Source organism: Schistocerca nitens, chromosome 8 (genome assembly GCF_023898315.1).
Source record: "Schistocerca nitens isolate TAMUIC-IGC-003100 chromosome 8, iqSchNite1.1, whole genome shotgun sequence".
Taxonomy (NCBI): Eukaryota; Metazoa; Arthropoda; class Insecta; order Orthoptera; family Acrididae; genus Schistocerca; species Schistocerca nitens.
This window is the reverse complement of record NC_064621.1, coordinates 525,401,332-525,423,677: the sequence shown is the minus strand read 5'-3', so window position 1 is coordinate 525,423,677 and position 22,346 is coordinate 525,401,332.

Here is a 22,346-nt window from a genome sequence, read left to right as displayed (position 1 = left end):
GCGTACTCCATGGTAAAGGCCAGGCCCGGGGAGGGGTGATTGCCTGAGCTGATACCTTCTGACCATGCCGATTGGTCCCTCCGTCTGTTTCTCGGGAGGTGTGACCTGAGGTGTAAACATTCACCTAAGGCGGGAGTGCCCTCTGAGAGGGTCCCCACAAGGAAGGAGCGCGCCATCGGACGCTGGCAATCATGGGGGATTCCTCCGCAATGGATTTCACTCCATCTCTCTCGACTTCTGCCCAAAAACGGAAACGTGACCAGCTACCAGTGACAAAAGTACTACCGCCTGCCCCACAGTTCCTCGTCGTTTCTCGATCTGAGGACGGAAAGGATTTTTCCTCTGTCAACCCTTTCGTTATCCAGAAGGGCGTCGATGCCATAGCCGGATCTGTCAAATCTTGTACCAGGTTGCGTAACGGTACCTTATTACTCGAAACTGAGAGCGCCTTTCAGGCACAAAAACTGCTTCGGGCCACACTCCTGTACACATTCCCTGTCCGGGTGGAGGCTCACCGAACTTTGAATTCGTCTCGTGGTGTGGTCTATACTAGATCCCTCGACGGCTTGACTGACGAGGAGATTCAATATTTCCTCGCTGAGCAGGGCGTGACGGCTGTCCATAGGGTCATGAAAAAGGTCAACAATGACCTTGTACCGACCCGGACACTTTTCTTGACCTTCGATAGTGTTCAGCTGCCATCGCGCATCAAAGCGGGCTACGAGGTTATTTCTGTTCGCCCCTATGTCCCGACACCTACGCGCTGCTACCAGTGTCAGCGTTTCAATCACACTCGCCAGTCTTGTTCCAATGTGGCTAAATGTGTCACTTGTGGCAGGGATGCCCATGAGGGTGACTGTCCACCTCCGTCTCCTCGTTGTGTAAACTGTCAGGGTGACCATGCCGCATCCTCCCGCGACTGTCCTGTCTATAAGGAAGAACGCTGTATCCAAGAAATTCGGGTCAAAGAGAAAGTGTCCACCTCGGCTGCTCGCAAGCTATTGGCTAGTAGGAAGCCCACGCTGCTCCCAGCGGGGAAATACAGTACTGTCCTCGCCTCTCCTCGGACTACCAGGGAGGTGGCAACCCAGACATGCGATCTGACCTTCAGCACCACGGTCGTCCGTTCGGCCAGTGCTAAGATCGCGCGGTCGACGTCTCCTCTTCCTCCCATCACCCCACAGACACCAGCCCCTTCATCAGCTTCTGCTAAGACGAAGACCCAGAAGTCAGATGCACGGGCCTTCAAGAAGGAACCGTCCCGTGCCGACTTCCTACGTACCTCGACCTCCCAGCCTTCGACCGGTACTTCCACCAAACGACCTTCCAAGAAGGCTAATAGGAAGCACAGTTCTCCTTCTCCGCCACGGCGCATTTCTTCTCCTGCGCCACCCAGCGGTTGCCGCCCCAGGCCGTCATCCGTTTCGCCTGGCCGCACCGCTGCTAGCCGAACATCTGGCCGTTCACCGGCGGAGGAAGCTCCCCCTCCCGGCCATCTTCCCAAGATGGCCGATGAAGCTATAGACCCAATGGACGATGACTGTCCGCCTACTGATAGCGGCGGCAGTGCTCGCTCGAAGCCAGGCCCTCAGCGGCCTTCGAGGTGACCCCTTCTTTCATCTTCCTTTTTTTTTTTTTTCTTACGATGGCACTTATTCACTGGAATATTCGCAGCATTCGCTCCAACCGAGAGGACTTGAAGTTGCTGCTCCGCTTGCACCGTCCGCTCGTCGTAGCCCTCCAGGAAACGAAGCTACGGCCATGCGATCAAATTGCCTTGGCACACTACACCTCTGTGCGTTTTGACCTACCCCCTGTGGTAGGTATCCCAGCTCATGGAGGGGTTATGTTGCTGGTCCGGGATGATATTTACTACGATCCCATCACGTTGCACACCGGCCTGCAGGCAGTTGCCATCCGCATTACTCTCCCCACTTTTACATTTTCCATTTGTACCGTTTACACTCCATCGTCGTCTGCCGTTACCAGGGCAGCCATGATGCAACTTATTGCTCAGCTACCTGCACCATTTTTGTTCACTGGAGACTTCAATGCCCACCATCCCCTTTGGGGCTCTCCAGCATCCTGCCCGAGGGGCTCCCTGTTAGCAGACCTTTTCAACCAGCTCAATCTTGTCTGCCTCAATACTGGCGCCCCTACTTTTCTTTCGGACACATCTCACGCCTGTTCCCATTTAGATCTCTCTATATGTACTCCCCAATTTACACGCCGGTTCGAGTGGTATGCACTTTCTGATACATATTCGAGCGACCACTTCCCGTGTGTTATCCATCTCCTGCAGCATACCCCCTCTCCGTGCTCATCTAGTTGGAACATCTCCAAAGCAGACTGGGGGCTCTTCTCTTCCCGGGCGACCTTTCAGGATCAAACATTCCCAAGCTGCGATAGTCAGGTCGCACACCTTACGGAAGTCATTCTCACTGCTGCTGAATATTCCATCCCTCACCCTACTTCTTCTCCACGTCGCGTATCGGTCCCCTGGTGGACCGCAGCATGTAGAGACACTTTACGTGCTCGTCGACGTGCTTTACGCACCTTTAAACGCCACCCTACAGTGGCGAATTGTATCAATTATAAACGATTACGTGCACAGTGTCGTCGTATTATTAAAGAAAGCAAGAAAGCCAGCTGGGCTGCTTTCACAAGCACCTTCAACAGTTTTACTCCTTCTGTTGTCTGGGGTAGCCTGCGCCGGCTATCTGGCACTAAGGTCCACTCACCAGTTTCTGGTTTGACGGTCGCGAATGACGTCCTTGTGGCCCCTGAGGCTGTCTCCAATGCCTTCGGCCGCTTTTTCGCAGACGTTTCGAGCTCCGCTCATTACCACCCTGCCTTCCTCCCCCGCAAACAGGCAGAGGAGGCTAGGCCACCTAACTTCCGCTCCTCGAATCGTGAAAGTTATAATGCCCCATTCACCATGCGGGAACTCGAAAACGCACTTGGCCGATCACGGTCCTCCGCTCCAGGGCCTGATTCGATTCATATTCAGATGCTGAAGAACCTTTCTCCTGCGGGTAAAGGTTTTCTTCTTCGTACTTACAATCGCATCTGGATTGAGGGACATGTTCCCGCATGCTGGCGCGAGTCTATTGTCCCGATTCCTAAGCCGGGGAAGGACAAGCACTTGCTTTCCAGTTATCGCCCCATCTCGCTTACCAGCTGTGTCTGTAAAGTGATGGAGCGAATGGTTAACTCTCGATTGGTTTGACTGCTCGAGTCTCGACGCCTACTTACCAATGTACAATGTGGATTTCGTAGGCGCCGCTCTGCTGTTGACCATCTGGTTACCTTGTCGACCTTCATTATGAATAACTTCTTGCGGAAGCGCCCGACCGCGGCTGTGTTCTTTGATTTGGAGAAGGCTTACGACACCTGTTGGAGGGCGGGCATTCTCCGCACCATGCATACATGGGGCCTTCGCGGTCGCCTCCCTCTTTTCATTCGTTCCTTTTTAATGGATCGACAGTTCAGGGTACGTGTGGGTTCTGTCCTGTCAGACACCTTTCGCCAGGAGAATGGGGTGCCACAGGGCTCAGTTTTGAACGTCGCTCTCTTCGCCATAGCGATCAATCCAATAATGGATTGCTTCCCAGCTGATGTATCAGGCTCCCTTTTCGTGGACGATTTTACCATCTACTGCAGCGCGCAGCGTACATGTTTCCTGGAGCGCTGTCTTCAGCGTTCTCTTGACCGTCTTTACTCCTTGAGTGTCGCCAATGGCTTCCGTTTTTCTGCCGAGAAGACGGTCTGTATTAACTTCTGGCGCTACAAAGAGTTTCTCCCACCGTCCTTAAGACTCGGTCCCGTTGCTCTCCCATTCGTGGAGACAACGAAATTTTTAGGTCTTACATTTGACAGGAAACTTAGTTGGTCTCCACATGTGTCTTATTTGGCTGCCCGTTGTACCCGTTCTCTAAATGTCCTCCGTGTTCTCAGTGGTATGTCGTGGGGAGCGGATCGAACCGTCCTACTTCGCCTATATCGGTCGATCGTCCGCTCCAAGCTGGATTATGGGAGCTTCGTATACTCCTCTGCACGGCCATCCATCTTACGCCGCCTCAACTCCATACAACATCGGGGTTTACGACTTGCGATCGGAGCGTTTTATACTAGTCCCGTCGAGAGTCTTCATGCTGACGCTGGTGAGTTGCCACTCACCTACCGGTGCGATATACTGCTTTGTCGGTATGCCTGTCGGCTACTGGCAATGCCCGACCACCCGTCTTATCGTTCCTTTTTTGATGACTCTCTCGACAGTCAATACGGGTTGTATGTCTCCGCCCTGCTACCACCTGGAGTTCGCTTTCGTCGCCTCCAACACCTTAATTTTTCACTCCCTGCCATCTTTCGAGTGGGCGAGAGCCACACGCCACCTTGGCTCTAGGCTCAGGTTCGCGTCCACCTTGACCTCTGCTCGCTCCCGAAGGAGGTTACCCCCGGTTCATTCTACCACTCCCGTTTTGTCGAACTTCGTTCGAAGTTCATTAATATGACCTTCCTTTATACAGATGGCTCTAAGACCACTGACGGGGTTGGGTGTTCTTTTATTGTCGGGGCACAAAGTTTCCAATATCGGCTCCATGGCCATTGTTCGGTCTTCACAGCTGAGATCTTTGCCCTCTACCAGGCTGTCCTTTACATCTGCCGCCACCGACATTCGGCATATGTCATCTGCTCCGATTCCCTGAGCGCTATACAGAGCCTCGGTGATCCGTACACGGTTCACCCTTTCGTGCACCGGATCCAACGCTCTCTTCAGCAGCTGATGGACGTCAGTTCTCCGGTTAGCTTTATGTGGGTTCCTGGCCATGTCGGTATCCCTGGGAACGATGCTGCAGATGCCGCGGCCAAGGCTGCGGTCCTCCAGCCTCGGACAGCTTCTTGTTGTGTCCCTTCGTCAGATTGTAGCAGGGTACTTTGTCGGCGCATTGTCTCGCTGTGGCATGCCGATTGGGCTGCACTTACAGACAACAAGCTTCGGGCCTTGAAACCTCTTCCCGTGGCTTGGACGTCCTCCTCACGCCCTTCTCGGCGGGAGGAGGTAGTTTTGGCCCGGTTGCGAATTGGCCACTGCCGGTTCAGCCATCGCCATCTGCTGACGGCTGCGCCGGCGCCGTTCTGCCCATGTGGGCAATTGCTGACGGTCCGCCACATTTTAACGTCGTGTCCGGATTTTAACACCCTGCGTCTCGATCTTGGCCTGCCATGTACTGTAGAAGCCATTTTAGCGGATGACCCACGAGCAGCTGCTCGCGTTCATTTTATCAATTTGACAACCCTCTCAAAGGACATTTGATTATGCTGTTTTCTTTTTTACTTTTTTAATCCTATGCCTGTCAGTATGTCTTTCATCGTGTTTTCCGTTTCGTTGCTGTTTTAAACTTGTGACTCGCGGTGCATTCCTAAAGTAGTCTGGGCGCTAATGACCGTTGACGTTGTGCGCCCTAAAACCACACAAAAAAAAAAAAAACAAACCTTCCGAAAGTGCCGATTGGTCCCTCCGTCCGTTTGTCGGGAGGTGTGACCTGAAGTGTGAACAATCACCTAAGGCGGGATTGCCCTCAGAGAGGGCCCCCACAAGGGAGGAGCGCGCCATCGGAGACGCCGGTAATCATGGGGGATTCTTCCGCAATGGTATCCTCACCTTCCACTATGTCTGCTCACAAACGTAAGTTCACTGAGTCTCAACCACAGTCAGTTCTTCCATCGTTACCACAGTTCCTTGTTGTTTCTCGGTCTGACGAAGGTTACGACTTCTCCACGGTCAACCCTTTCATTATTCAGAAAGGTGTCGACGCAATTGCAGGTCCAGTAAAGTCTTGTTCCAGATTACGGAATGGCACCCTGTTGTTAGAAACAGTCAGTGCCCTCCAGGCCCAAAAATTGCTGCGTACCTCACTACTACACACTTTCCCTGTCCGGGTGGAACCGCACCGTACCTTAAATTCCTCGCGTGGAGTCGTTTATACACGCTCCCTCGATGGACTGTCTGACGAAGAAATTCAGCACTACCTGTCTGACCAGGGTGTAACGGCTGTTCATAGGGTTATGAAAAGGGTTTACACGAACATCATTCCAACCCGCACTGTCTTCTTGACATTTGACAAAGTTCAACTCCCATCGAAAATCAGAGCAGGCTATGAGATAATTTCCGTTCGCCCTTATGTCCCAAACCCTACGCGTTGCTATCGGTGTCGGCGGTTCAATCACACCAGCCAGTCCTGTTCCAATCCGGCCAAATGTGTTACGTGTGGCAAGGATGCCCATGAGGGTGCTTGTCCACCTCCATCCCCTCGCTGCATCAACTGTATGGGTGACCACGCTGCTTCCTCTCGAGATTGTCCCGTTTTTAAGGACGAAAAGCTCATCCAGGAAATTAGAGTGAAGGAAAAGGTGTCGACCTTTGCTGCTCGAAAATTATTCGCTAGTCGACAGCCCACTGTGCCTCAGAAAGGAAAATACAGCGCTGTCCTTGCTTCTCATCGGCCAACAAAGGAGGCGGCCACGCAGACATGCGACCTCACCTTTAGTGCCACGGTCGTCAGATCGGCCAGCGCAAAGATCGCACGTTCAACCTCACCACTTTCGCCTGCCCACTCTCTGGCTCACCCTTCGTCGAGTTCTGCTAAATCTCGAGCCCAAAAGTCAGACACCAAGACTTCGAAAAAAGAGCATACTCGTGAAGAGTTTTTACGTACGGCAACTTCCCAACCATCGGTTCCTCCTTCCTCTAAACATCATACTTCCAAGAAGGCTACAAAGAAACCCAGTTCCTCTCCTTCTCCGCCAAGGCGTGTCCCATCTACAGCACCACCTGGCGGAAATCGCCCTCGGCCGTCTTCTGTGTCGCCGAGGCGCACTGCTGGCGGCCGATCAACCGGCCGGTCGCTGGTGGCAGGAGCTGCTCCTGACCAACCTATGGATCAGGATCTTCTGCCTTCGGCTGAATGCCATTCCATGCTGTCGGTCGCAAGCTCAGAGCAGTCGTTGAGTTGACAGCGACCTTGGTCACATTCCTCCATTTTCTGTTCACCCTATGTCCATTATCCACTGGAATATCCGCGGTATTCGAGCCAATCGGGATGAATTGTCGATCCGCTTACAATCCTACTCGCCGGTCATCTTCTGTCTTCAGGAAACAAAGCTGCGTCCCCATGACCACTTTGTTCTCCCTCATTTTCAGTCCGTCCGATATGATCTCCCCTCTGTTGAAGGCACTCCAGCACATGAAGGACTCATGATTCTTCTCCATGAGACTCTCCATTATCACCCAATCCATTTAACCACTTCCTTCCAAGCTGTCGCCGTCCGTCTTTCCCTTTCCGGATACACGTTCTCTCTTTGTACTGATACATTCCATCGTCCACACCAATGGCACGAGCTAATCTCCTTCATCTTCTTGGTCAGCTTCCACCCCCATATTTGCTGGTTGGGGACTTCAATGCCCACCACCCGCTTTGGGGATCTCCACATCCTTGTCCACGTGGCTCACTATTGCTAGACGTCTTCCACCATGCAGATCTAGTTTGCCTCAACACTGGGGTCCCTACATTTTTGTCTGCCTCCACGACAAATTTATCTCATTTGGACCTTGCGGTCGGTACTGTTCCGCTAGCTCGGCGCTTCGAATGGTTCGCCCTTGATAATACACACTCGAGTGACCACTTTCCATGTGTCCTTCGACTGCAGCCTCAACTGCCATATATGCGCTAGCGACGCTGGAAGTTTGCCCAAGCCGATTGGACACTTTTTTCGTCTCTAGCGACATTCGATGACCGTCACTTTCCCAGCGTCGACGATGAGGTCACACATATTACCGACGTTATTCTTACAGCTGCGGAACATTCAATACCACGCACCTCCGAATTGCCGCGGCAGCCCCCAGTTCCTTGGTGGAACGAGGCATGCCGTGATGCACTACGTGAGCGGCGACGTGCTCTCCGCGTTTTCCGCCACCATCCTACTTTGGCCAACTGTATCCGCTATAAGCAGCTCCGAGCGCGATGCCGTCGTGTCATCCGCGATAGCAAGAAGGCAAGCTGGAAATTCTTTATTAGCTCATTTAACACCTTCACTCCCTCCTCGGAAGTTTGGAGTCGGCTTCGACGGTTCTCAGGCGCGCCTAGTTTCTCCCCTGTCTCTGGGCTCACTGTCGCGCATGACACATTAGTGGACCCCGTCGCAATTTCTAACTCATTGGGTCAACACTTTGCGGAGATTTCGAGCTCTTCAAATTACCCGCCAGCGTTTCTCCCGAAGAAACGTGCAGCGGAAGTGCAACTTCTTGCTTTCTCCTCTCAAAACCGCGAAAGCTACAATACTGTTTTCTCCATGCGGGAACTCCAACATGCACTCTCTTCTTCTCGCTCCTCCGCCCCAGGACCGGATGGTATCCACGTCCAAATGTTGCTGCATTTATCAACCCATAGTCTGCGTTACCTCCTTCGCCTTTATAATCGAATTTGGACCGACAGTACTTTTCCCAGACGATGGCGGGAAGCTATCGTCGTTCCTGTTCCGAAACCTGGAAAGGACAAATATCTCCCCTCTAGCTATCGCCCCATTTCTCTCACGAGTAGTGTCTGTAAGGTTTTGGAGCGTATGGTGAATTACCGTTTAGCGTGGTGGCTGGAATCCCGCAGTCTTTTAACACCTGCCCAATGCGGATTCCGAAAGCATCGTTCTGCAGTTGACCATCTTGTTGCTCTCTCCACTTATATCATGAACAATTTTCTCCGGAAACGCCAAACAGTAGCAATATTTTTTTATCTGGAGAGAGCATACGATACCTGTTGGAGGACAGGCATCCTCCGCACACTGTTCTCTTGGGGCTTTCGAGGCCGGCTGCCCCTTTTTCTTCGCGAATTTATGGCAGAGCGCACATTTAGGGTGCGGGTGAACACTACTCTCTCCCGCACTTTCTCCCAAGAAAACGGGGTACCCCAGGGCTCCGTGCTGAGTGTTGTACTGTTTGCCATCGCTATAAATCCAATTATGGATTGTCTCCTTCCTGATGTCTCGGGCTCCCTCTTTGTGGATGATTTTGCGATCTACTACAGCTCTCAACGGACCAGCCTTCTTGAACGACGTCTTCAAGGATGTCTCGATCGCCTCCACTCTTGGAGCATCGAAACAGGCTTCCGTTTCTCTCCCAGTAAGACCGTTTGTGTTAATTTTTGGCGACGTAAGGAGTTTCTTCAGCCCTCCTTACATCTAGGACCTATTAACCTTCCGTTTTCAGACGTCGCTAAATTCTTGGGTCTTATGTTTGACAGAAAACTGTGCTGGTCCTCCCACGTTTCCAGTCTTTCGGCTCGCTGTCTGCGATCGCTTAACACCCTCCGTGTCCTGAATGGTACCTCCCGGGGAGCGGACCGAGTGGTCCTTCTCCGCCTCTATCACGCCTTAGTGCGCTCGAAATTGGACTATGGAAGCATAGTCTACTCCTCTGCTCGGCCGTCTATTCTTCGGCGTCTCGACTCTATCCACCACCGTGGATTACGTTTAGTGTCTGGAGCTTTTTACACTAGCCCTGTGGAAAGCCTATATGCTGAGACTGCTGAACCTCCGCTGTCCAATCGGCGAGCGGTCCTTCTAAGTCGTTATGCTAGCCATGTCTTCCATGCCTGCTAATCCAGCCCATGACATTTCTTTCGACGCCTCCTTTGATGTAGAATATGCAGGCCGCTCCTCCTCCTACTACCCCCGGGAGTCCGCTTCCGTCAACTGCTCCATTCTCTTTCCTTCCGCTTTCCTAAAACCTTCTTGACAACTTGGGGTACAGCACCGCCTTGGCTCCGTCCCCGGATCTGCCTGCTCCGTGACCTTTGTCGATTTCCCAAGGATGGTACCCCTACACTTGTTTATCGTCGGGCATTTGCTGCTCTATGTGCACAAATGACGGACGCCACATTTATTTACACTGACGGCTCGAAAACATCGTTAGATGTAGGGAGTGCCTATATTGTTGGCGACACCCCGAATCACTTTCGGCTTCTCGACCAGTGTTCGGTGTATACTGCGGAGCTTTACGCTGTTCTCCAGGCTGTCCACTACATCCGCCGCCATCGGCGGATACAGTACGTTATCTGCTCCGATTCTCACAGCTCTCTCCTCAGTCTCCAAGCTCTTTACCCTGTGCACCCTCTGGTCCACCGGATTCAGGACTGTCTGCGCTTGCTCCACCTGGGGGGCGTCTCGGTGGCGTTCCTCTGGCTCCCGGGACACGCTGGTATCTGTGAGAATGAGGCGGCCGATATAGCGGCCAAGGCTGCAGTCTCTCTTCCTCGGCCAGCTATTCAGTCGCTTCCCTTCACCGATCTACGGAGCGGTTTATGTCGCAAAGTTGCTCATTTATGGCATGCGCATTGGTCAACGCTTCCCCATAATAAATTGCGGGAAGTGAAAGCCCTTCCTTGCGCTTGGACCTCTTCCTCCCGAACGCGTCGTCGGGAGGAGGTAATTTTAGCTAGACTCCGGATAGGGCACTGTCTTTTTAGCCATAGACATCTTTTAAGCGGCGATCCTCCCCCACTCTGTCCCCACTGCTCTCAGCTGTGGACGGTAAGACACCTTTTAATTGAATGCCCCTATTTTAATCCGTTACGCTCCCGTCTACGGCTATCGCCTGATCTCTCGTCGATTTTAGCAGATGACACGCGCTCAGCCGACCGCGTTCTCCGGTTTATTAGTGACAGTGAAATGACGTCAGTCATTTAAAGCTTTTTTGGGGACAACCAACCCCTTTCTGTAGTGGATTTTTAAGCATTCCTTCTGCTTTTAGTTTCTCCAATTTTATGACTTTGTTCCCATTGCTGCTGGTTTTCAATTTCGGTTTTTTACTGTTTCCTAAGTCACGGGCTGGGCGCTAATGACCATAGAAGTTTTGCGCCCTAAAACAAAACAAAAAAAAATCATCTCAGCATGATGCGGAGAATGGAAGTGCTTGCCACACGAAAACGTAAGTAAATACAAAAATGGGCCCGAAAACATCGCGAAAAACTAAATTACATTCTAGAAAATAGATTAACTTCCAGCAAAAATCTTTCTCGTCAACATCGTTTGGTCGCTGATAAGCTACCTGTAGTAATTAACACAAGTGATCCAGAAAATTCATGCACACCAAATGAAAAGGTATTTACAAAAAGAAGCCATCTGTTGTTTGAACTAAAAATGCATATAATTTTATAATCATTTTAAAAAAAAGTTCACATTGCAGAGTAAATAAAAACTAAAACCAATTAATGATGGCACAGTGGTGCCGAAACATGTTTGGGTACTGAGAAAAACGGTGTTTTGCGTAACTGGCGGACTTCCACATCAAAAATACTTAAGGAAGACATTTTGTAAGTGGGCTGGTTAGGTTTTCTTATTGGTAACACCATGTAGCACTCTGTATGAAAATCACTGGCTGTGCTGTGTGCAGACTGTGGCAAGTTTGCATTGTTGTCTTCCATTGTAGTGTTGGGCAGCTGGATGTTAACAGCGCGTAGCGTTGCGCAGTTGGAGGTGAGCCGCCAGCAGTGGTTGATGAGGGGAAGTAAGATGGCGGATTTTGGAGAATGGATAATCTGGAGGGGTGTCCATCAGAAACAGTAAATTTGTAAGAATGGATGTCATGAACTGCTATATATATTATGACTATCCAAATCTTTCATTTGCTGACTATGCCTATCAGTAGTTAGTGCCTTTAGTAGTTTGACTCTTTTATTTAGCTGGCGGTAGTGGCGCTCGCTGTATTGCAGTACTTCGAGTAACGAAGATTTTTGTGAGGTAAGTGATTTGTGAAACGTATAGGTTAATGTTAGTCAGGGCCATTCTTTTGTAGGGATTTTTGAAAGTCAGATTGCGTTGCGCTAAAAATATTGTGTGTCAGTTTAAGCACAGTCATGTATAGTTTTTCTAAGGGGACGTTTCAATTTGGTGGGATTCAAAGTAAGAGCAAAGCAGAATGGAGAATATTGAAAACAAGGACATACATGATCTGTATCGATAACCAAACATTTATCTAGAATCAAAACAAGGAGACTTCGTTGGATTAGACATGGACTTAGAACTTCGAAGAAAGGAAGATCTTCAAGGAAGAAGATCTCCTGGAAGACCAAGACTACACCACTTCGGCAACATCAGAAAAGATATGAAAATCGTACATGAAATGAAGTGCAAAATTAAACGCCGGGCAGAACTACCCAAAAAAGCACTGTGACGTCAACAGATAAGTTTTCATAGATTGTGAAGCTTGGTAATAATAATAATAATAATAATAATAATAATAATAATAATAATAAACCCCGTGGAGGCCCGGGAAAAGAATAGGCCTCCGGTATGTTCTGCGAGTCGTAAAAGGCGACGAAAAGAACAAACCACTAATAGGGCTAACCCCCCTTTTAGTGTGATTACTTGGTTCAGGACAGAACTAAAGAAGCCTCGGACAAGCGCCGTCATGGTCGGGGGCGGCGCTTGAACCCTATGCCCGCCCACAATGGTAATGACACTGCTAGCCAACTGGAAAATGATTTAAATCCAAATAGAGGTGTTTTGCAGGATATGCTTCCTGCAACCACCATAGAAGGAAAACAAAGACAGAGGATGAGATGGTCAGATGAAGTTAATCGACACCTCATGTTCTGTTATTACCAAGCAACAAACCTAGGAACCAACACAACTGGATACAGATCACAAGTATACACAACATTTATTACCAGATACCCAGAATTAAAATTTTTAACAGAACAACGTCTAGCTGATCAGATTCGTGTAATAATAAAAAATAACAGGATACCCCAGTCAGAATTAGAAAACATCAAACAACAAGTACAACAAATACTGGAACAAAATGTGCAATTAGAAGAAGAAGAAAATACAGTAATGGACTCAAACATCCCAGAGCAAACAAACAAAGAACAACACGCATCAATTAAACAATCAGAGGAAAATGAAATTTTAAGACAGCCACCAGCACAAGCACAAATAGAACACGAAGTGACACACATGTTAGATATAGAAGAAAAATTTCAGTTGACATATATAGAATACAAAGACACAAATACAGACATTAGACCATTCTTGCATAGACCACCAAATAGCCCACAAGTCGAAACAACAATAAAAACTATCAACACAATCATACACAACAAAATAAATGAATACACAACTATGGAAGAGTTACAACTACTGGTTTATGTAGGAGCACTCACTACACTAAATATACACACTAGGCAGATATCAGAACCAACCAACACACAGAAGAAACCCACAAAACCAGCATGGCAACACAGGCTACAGATCAGAATAGAAAAACTGAGAAAAGACATCGGACAGTTAACACAATTTATAAGAAATGAAATATCAGACAAAAAACGAAAAAGGTTAGGTAAAATCTCACAACAAGAAGCAATAGAGCAATTAGATGAAAAGAAGCAAAAATTACAAGCTTTGGCGAAACGACTTAGAAGATACAAAAAAAGTGAAAATAGAAGGAAACAAAACCAAACATTCAACACAAACCAAAAGAAATTTTACCAAACAATAGATAACACACACATAAAAATAGACAATCCACCAAACATAAGAGACATGGAACACTTCTCGAGCAGCATATGGTCAAACCCGGTACAACATAACAGGCATGCACGGTGGATACAAGCAGAAACAGATACATACAAGATGATACCACAAATGCCTGAAGTGATAATTTTGCAACATGAAGTCACCCGAGCAATTAATTCTATGCACAATTGGAAAGCCCCTGGAAATGATAAAATAGCAAATTTCTGGCTAAAGAAGTTCACCTCAACACATTCACATCTAACTAAATTATTTAACAGTTACATTGCAGACCCATACATATTCCCTGATACACTTACACATGGAATAACTTATCTGAAACCTAAAGATCAAGCAGACACAGCAAACCCAGCTAAATATCGCCCCATAACATGCCTACCAACAATCTACAAAATATTAACTTCAGTCATTACACAGAAATTAATGACACATACAACACAGAACAAAATTATAAATGAAGAACAAAAAGGCTGCTGCAAAGGAGCGCGAGGATGTAAAGAGCAACTGATAATAGATGCAGAGGTGACATATCAAGCTAAAACTAAACAAAGGTCTCTACACTACGCATACATTGATTACCAAAAAGCTTTTGATAGTGTACCCCACTCATGGTTACTACAAATATTGGAAATATACAAAGTAGATCCTAAATTGATACAGTTCCTAAACATAGTAATGAAAAACTGGAAAACCACACTTAATATCCAAACAAATTCAGATAATATCACATCACAGCCAATACAGATTAAGCGTGGAATATACCAAGGAGACTCATTAAGTCCTTTCTGGTTCTGCCTTGCTCTGAACCCACTATCCAACATGCTAAATAATACAAATTATGGATACAATATTACTGGAACATACCCACACAAAATCACACATTTGCTATACATGGATGATCTAAAACTACTGGCAGCAACAAATCAACAACTCAACCAATTACTAAAGATAACAGAAGTATTCAGCAATGATATAAGTATGGCGTTTGGAACAGACAAATGTAAGAAAAATAGCATAGTCAAGGGAAAACACACTAAACAAGAAGATTACATATTGGATAACCACAGCGACTGCATAGAAGCGATGGAAAAAACGGATGCCTATAAATATCTAGGATACAGACAAAAAATAGGAATAGATAATACAAATATTAAAGAAGAACTAAAAGAAAAATATAGACAAAGACTAACAAAAATACTGAAAACAGAATTGACAGCAAGAAACAAGACCAAAGCTATAAATACTTATGCCATACCAATATTGACCTACTCATTTGGAGTAGTGAAATGGAGTAACACAGACCTTGAAGCACTCAATACACTTACACGATCACAATGCCATAAATATAGAATACATCACATACATTCAGCAACAGAAAGATTCACATTAAGCAGAAAGGAAGGAGGAAGGGGATTTATCGATATAAAAAACCTACATTATGGACAGGTAGACAATTTAAGAAAATTCTTTATAGAACGAGCAGAAACTAGCAAAATACACAAAGCAATCACTCATATAAATACATCGGCTACACCACTACAATTTCATAACCACCTCTACAACCCGTTAGACCACATAACATCAACAGATACGAAGAAAGTAAATTGGAAAAAGAAAACACTTCATGGCAAGCACCCGTATCATCTAACACAGCCACACATCGATCAAGACGCATCCAACACATGGCTAAGAAAAGGAAATATATTCAGTGAGACAGAAGGATTCATGATTGCAATACAGGATCAAACAATAAACACCAGGTATTACAGCAAGCATATTATTAAAGATCCCAATACCACAACAGATAAATGCAGACTTTGTAAACAACAAATAGAAACAGTAGATCACATCACAAGCGGATGTACAATACTAGCAAATACAGAATACCCCAGAAGACATGACAATGTCGCAAAAATAATACATCAACAGCTTGCCTTACAACATAAACTTTTAAAACAACAAGTTCCTACATACAAGTATGCACCACAAAATGTACTGGAGAATGATGAATACAAATTATACTGGAACAGAACCATTATAACAGATAAAACAACGCCACATAACAAACCTGACATCATACTCGCCAATAAAAAGAAGAAATTAACACAACTAATCGAAATATCCATACCCAATACAACAAATATACAAAAGAAAACAGGAGAAAAAATTGAAAAATACATCCAACTGGCTGAGGAAGTCAAAGACATGTGGCATCAGGATAAAGTTGACATCATACCAATTATACTATCAACTACAGGAGTCATACCACACAATATCCACCAGTACATCAATGCAATAGAGCTACATCCAAACGTATATATACAACTACAGAAATCAGTAATTATTGATACATGTTCAATTACCCGAAAGTTCCTAAATGCAATATAACACATACCGTACAGTTAATAGGAAGTGACGCTTGATCAAGGTCCGCGTCACTTTCCATTCTTAACCAGACTTAACGTCTGAGAAAGTAAAGATGATGATAATAATAATAATAATAATAATAATAATAATAATAATAATAATAATATAGGACCATCAAATTTTACAAGGCTATATTTCCTTCGTGCATCCACCTGCAACAGTGAAGTTCTTTTTACAATTACGTTCAGAATCAAAATTCCTATTTACCTTTCACAAATATTCATTGTGTAGTCTACCTGAAGCAGGACAAACATTCCGACGACAGTCAAACTCGTCCTGTAATTCAGCGAGCATATTCAGAATGACTATATTCACTAAGAGAAAGACACGTTTTATAGCAAACTGCAAGAATCACCGCAAAAGTGTCGAAAAAGAGATTTCCTCCTGCTGATAGGTTACTTTAATGCAAAAATTGAGAATGATGAGCAGGTTATCGGGCAACATGGGCTGGGCGCCCGATATGACAATGGAGAAAGTCTCAGACTTGTGTGGCATGTTCAACCTGATCACTGGAGGTTACATTTATCCCCGTAAACGGTGTCAGTGTCGTGTGTTTCTCCAGACAGCATAACAGAGAACCAGATACACCACTTGGCAATTATCAGGACCTAGCGAAAATATCTCCTAGATGTGAGGAACAAGAGGAGCGGATGTCGGTAGCAACTACGACCTTATGCTAGCAACAGTCCGTCTAAAAATAGTTGCGCACGTGAGACAATGCGAGCAGAAGATGATTAAGTTTAATTTTGGGAAGTTGTACAATACAAAAGCCCGAGAGGTACTCGATCCAACTGAGTAGTTTTGACGTGCTTAGCCGTAGAACCGAAGAGAATGATATGGAGGGTCAATGGGATGCAGTGTAAACGACCTATGCACAGACTGCTGAAGAAATTCTTGGAACAAAGGACCAAGGCAGACAAGACTTAATCTCTGACCGCACTTGGGACGCAATACAGTAGAGGAGGAAGACATAAATCCGGCTAAATTGTGCCCAGACAAGGGAAGTAAAACAAGAAATCCAACAGGAACCCTGCACATTAAATAGGATGGTGAATAGGAGTTTCAGAAAAGATCAATAATCTCGCAGCTAAGGTGGAGGCAGCAGCTAACAGAGGCGATAACAAGACAATATATAGCATCACAAAGAAACTCTCAAACGAGAAAATTGGGGGGTGATACGCCAATTAAGGACAAGCGAGGAAAACTTCTCACAAATCGAGAAGACCAAGTACAGAGGTGGAAACAACATTTTTAGAACGTTTTGAGCCGCGAAACTACAGATGACTGTGTAACTCAACTAAATATGGGTAGGGAAGGACTCTCACAAGATACAACTAACGTAGAACCCCATCAAAAGAAGAAATCGCTAAAGAACTCCAACAAATAAAAAATGAAAAAGCTCCGGGGTGGACAATATCAGTCCCCTCTACAACAGCAGAAATTTTACATCCACTCCTGACAGCCATATGGATCAATGAAAAAGTACCAAATGATTGGAACAGAGGCTTGCTCATCGAGCTCCCCAAGAAAGGAGATCTATCGGATTGTGAATATTGGAAAGGAATCATCCAGCTGTCAGTCCCAAGCAAGATCCTCTCGCGAATAACGCTAAATAGGATAAAAACATACGCAGACAAGAAAATAAGAAAAGAAGAAACAGGAGTCAGGAAAGATCACTCTTGCATTGACCAGATAAACACGCTAGGAACAATAGATGAATATTCATATGAATACCAGTCACCACTTTACATGTTGTTTGTAGACTTTGAAAAGGCCTTCGCCAGTACAATTAGAACAAAAATATTGAGCTCACTTTTGGAATTCCGAAGGAAATAATTGCTCTTGTCAAGTATATGTATGAAAACTACACGTGTCGGCTTCAACATCAAGGTCTGCTTTCAGAAAACAGGAGTTAAGCAAGGCTGCATTCTCTCACCGATACTATTTAACATAGTACTGAATTAAGTAATGGCACAAGCAACAGATAAAGTGAGAGGCATAAAATGGAGCAACCGAACACGTCTAGAAGACCTTGATTTTGCAGATAACCTTTGCCTTCTGTCCAATAGCCTCAGCGAAATGGAAGAGAAACTAGATCATCTGAAATCCGCGGCGAAGAAATTTGATTTGAAAATTAATGCCCAAAAAACAAAAGAGCTGCAGGCAAATAACACCGCAGAGCTTAAGCTTGGGAGCGAGATACTCGAAAGAGTGGATAAGTTTTGCTACCTGGGAAGCACGATCACATGATATGTTGGTGCAACAGACTACATTAACAGCCGCATCAACGAAGCCAAAGCCGCTTTTACAACTACCTGCTCTATCTGGAGATCGGCGGAAATAACACTGAAGACCAAATTGCTGTTTTTTTTTTTTTAAAGTAATGTAAAATCTGTGCTTCTATATGGATGTGAAATATGGAAAGTGATAAAGCAGCTAATCCATAAGCTGCAGACATTCAACAACAGATGTCTGAGAAATATGTGGGGGCTGCGGTGGCCAAATGTCATCTCTAGTGAAACACTGTGAGAAAGAACCAGCCAGACGCCAACGGAGCTGCAAATAAGAAGCAGGAAGTGGAGACGATTAGGACCTACACTGAGGAGACCAACTGAACATATTGCGCAGGAAACACTTTACTGTATACCGCAGGGGCGACGGGGACGAGGCGGGCCCAGAACGACGTGAAGACGATCAGCTGAAGCAGAAGGTCAACAGCAAGGAATAGCATTTGAAGTAGTGAAAATACTTGCAGGAAACAGCAGTTGGCGATCGTTTTTGCAGCCCCGTGCTCAACAGGAGGAGTTCAAGGAATTAATAATAAATAAATATTCACTAATGGTGTGGGGCATCGAAGTTTTTGGGAGGGAAGAACACAATGGTAGTCGTTCACAAAAGCAGCCAGTAACTCGTCTGGCGGAATAAGAGCTGTGAGGATGGGTCGTGAGTCGTGCTTGATAGCTTAGTGCAGCCGGCACGGTAGGTCAGCGTGTTCGTGTTCGGTCACAGGGTTAGCTCCCCTTCGTAATAAAGAAAAAAAAACTGAGTTAATGGATCAACGATGAACTTGAACAAGCGTCATGAGACGTCCGCCCCGAACGAATACAACGACCCATAACGAGCAAAGTGAGTTAAAGTGGTTGAGCACTTCCTCGCGAAAGGCGAAGATCACGAGTTTGAGTCTTCATCCCATGCACAGTTTTAATCTGCCAGGAAGTTTTACATTGTTGTGTTGTCACCACATCAGCTTGACACACGCTCGGTAACGAACAAGGGAGGTAGCTGCAACGGGAAACTACTAGCAGCAACCACGTAAGTTGGAAAGTTACAAGTGGCAGAAAGGTAAATTTTACATTTTGATACGTAAGTCAAAATACAAACATTCATGTATGTAGAAGATATAGTCGTGTAAAGAAAAAGCAATGTTTTTGAAATACAAAGCATAGTGAAAAAAAATTGCTTCTTCCTCAAGACTTGCATATTTTGGGTTTTCTCTTTTTATTGAAAGCCTCTTTCACTTTAGGAAGTCGCTATATCCAGAATTGTTGAGTATGTTGCACTTCTTATACAAAAAGGGCTACGAGAGACTGCAGCTGCACCGCTCTGCTTACAAACGTAAACAAATTTTCAGGTACAGCCAAATGGATGAATGAATTGATGGCACATGACGAATCTGTTCATGTGGAATCATTTTTATTGTTGCCCAAGTCAACCTCTGCTTTTCTCAATACATAGTAATCGCAGATGGACGAACGAGGTACCGTTAGAAAGGTTTCTTAACCAGTTGCTGACACTGCATACTTATTTTGCGCTAAGACTTACTGTTGTGGAAGATTTTAACGTAAAAAAGACTTTTCACTGTTACAGGCGAAAGGGCATCATGGATACCCAGCTTCATATGTACACTATTGGCCATTAAAATTGCTACACCAAGAAGATGCCGTGCTACAGACGCGAAATTTAACCGACAGGAAGAAGATGCTGTGATATGCAAATGATTAGCTTTTCAGAGAATTCACACAAGGTTGGCGCTGGTGGCGACACCTACAATATGCTGACATGAGGCAAGTTTCCAACCGATTTCTCATACACAAACATCAGTTGACCGGCGTTGCCTGGTGAAACGTTGTTGTGATGCCTCGTTTAAGGAGGAGAAATGCGTACCATCACGTTTCCGACTTTGATAAAGGTCGGATTGTAGTCTATCGCGATTGCGGTTTATCGTATCGCGTCATTGCTGCTCGCGTTGGTCGAAATCCAATGACTGTTAGCAAAATATGGAATCGGTGGGTTCAGGAGGGTAATACGGAACGCCGTGCTGGACCCCAACGGCCTCGTATCACTAACAGTCGAGATGTCAGGCATCTTATCCGCATGGCTGTAATAGATCGTGCAGCCACGTCTCGATCCCTGAGTCAACAGATGGGGACGTTTGCAAGACAGCAACCATCTGCACGAACAATTCGACGACGTTTGCAGCAGCATAGACTATCAGCTCGGAGACCATGGCTACGGTTACCCTTGATGCTACATTACAGACAGGAGTGCCTGTGATGGTGTACTCGAAGACGAACCTGGGTGCACGAATGGCAAAACGTCATTTTTTTCGGATGAATCCAGGTTCTGTTTACAGCGTCATGATGGTGGCATCCGTGTTTGGCGACATCACGGTGAACGCACATTGGAAACGTGTATTCATCATCGGCATATTGGCGCATCACCCGGCGTGATGGTATGGGGTGCCATTGGTTACACGTCTCGGTCACCTCTTGTTCGCACTGACGGCGCTTTGAACAGTGGACGTTACATTTCAGATGTGTTACGACCCGTGGCTCTACCCTTCATTCGATCCCTGCGAAACCCTACATTTCAGCAAAAATGGTTCAAATGGCTCTGAGCACTATGCGACTCAACTTCTGAGGTCATAAGTCCCCTAGAACTTAGAACTAGTTAAACCTAACTAACCTAAGGACATCACACACATCCATGCCCGAGGCAGGATTCGAACCTGCGACCGTAGCGGTCTCTCGGCTCCAGACTGTAACATTTCAGAAGGATAATGCACGACCGTATGTTTCAGGTCCTGTTCGGGCCTTTCTGGATACAGAAAATGTTAGACTGCTGCCCTGGCCAGCACATTCTCCAGATCGCTCACCAATTGAAAACGTCTGGTCAGTGGTAGCCGAACAACTGGCTCCTCATAATACGCCAGTCACTACTCTTGAAGCTGCATGGGCAGCTGTACCTGTACACGCCATCCAAGCTCTGTTTGACTCAATGCCCAGGCGTATCAAGGCCGTTATTAAGGCCAGAGGTAGTTGTCCTGGGTACTGATTTCTCAGGATCTATGCACTCAAATTGCGTGAAAATGTAATCACATGTCAGTTCTAGTATAATAAGTTCCGGTCTATTTGTTGCTATGAGGTCTAAAACGTTAGCTTCACGAGTAGGTTCTCTAACTATCTGCTCGAAATAATTCTCGGACAAGGCAGTCAGGATAATGTCACAAGAGTCTTTGTCCCTGACTGCAGATCTGATTGTGTGACTATCCCATTCTATACCTGGTAGATTGAAGTCTCCCCCTATTACAATAGTATGATCACGAAACTTCTTCACGACGTTCTGCAGGTTCTCTCTGAGGCGCTCAACTACTACGGTTGCTGATGCAGGTGGTCTATAGAAGCATCCGACTATCATATCTGACCCACCTTTGATACTTAACTTAACCCAGATTATTTCACATTCGCATTCGCTAATAACTTCACTGGATATTATTGAATTCTTTACTGCTATAAATACTCCTCCACCATTGGCGTTTATCCTATCCTTGCGGTATATATTCCATTCTGTGTCTAGGATTTCGTTACTGTTCACTTCCGGTTTTAACCAACTTTCCGTTCCTAATACTATATGCGCACTATTTCCTTCAATAAGCGATACTAATTCAGGAACCTTGCCCTGGATACTCCTGCAGTTTACCAATATTACGTTAACTTTTCCTGTTTTTGGTCTCTGAGGACGGACGTTCTTTATCAACGATGCTGATGTTCTCTCTGGTAAGCCGTCAGGTATTTTATCGTTTCGCCCAAGGGGGGGTCCCTCTAACCTAAAAAACCCCCGTGTGCACGCCACACGTACTCTGCTACCCTAGTAGCTGCTTCCGGTGTGTAGTGCACGCCTGACCTGTCTAGGGGGGCCCTACAGTTCTCCACCCAATAACGGAGGTCGATGAATTTGCAACCATTATAGTCGCAGAGTCGTCTGAGCCTCTGGTTTAGACCCTCCACACGGCTCCAAACCAGAGGACCGCGATCGACTCTGGGCACTATGCT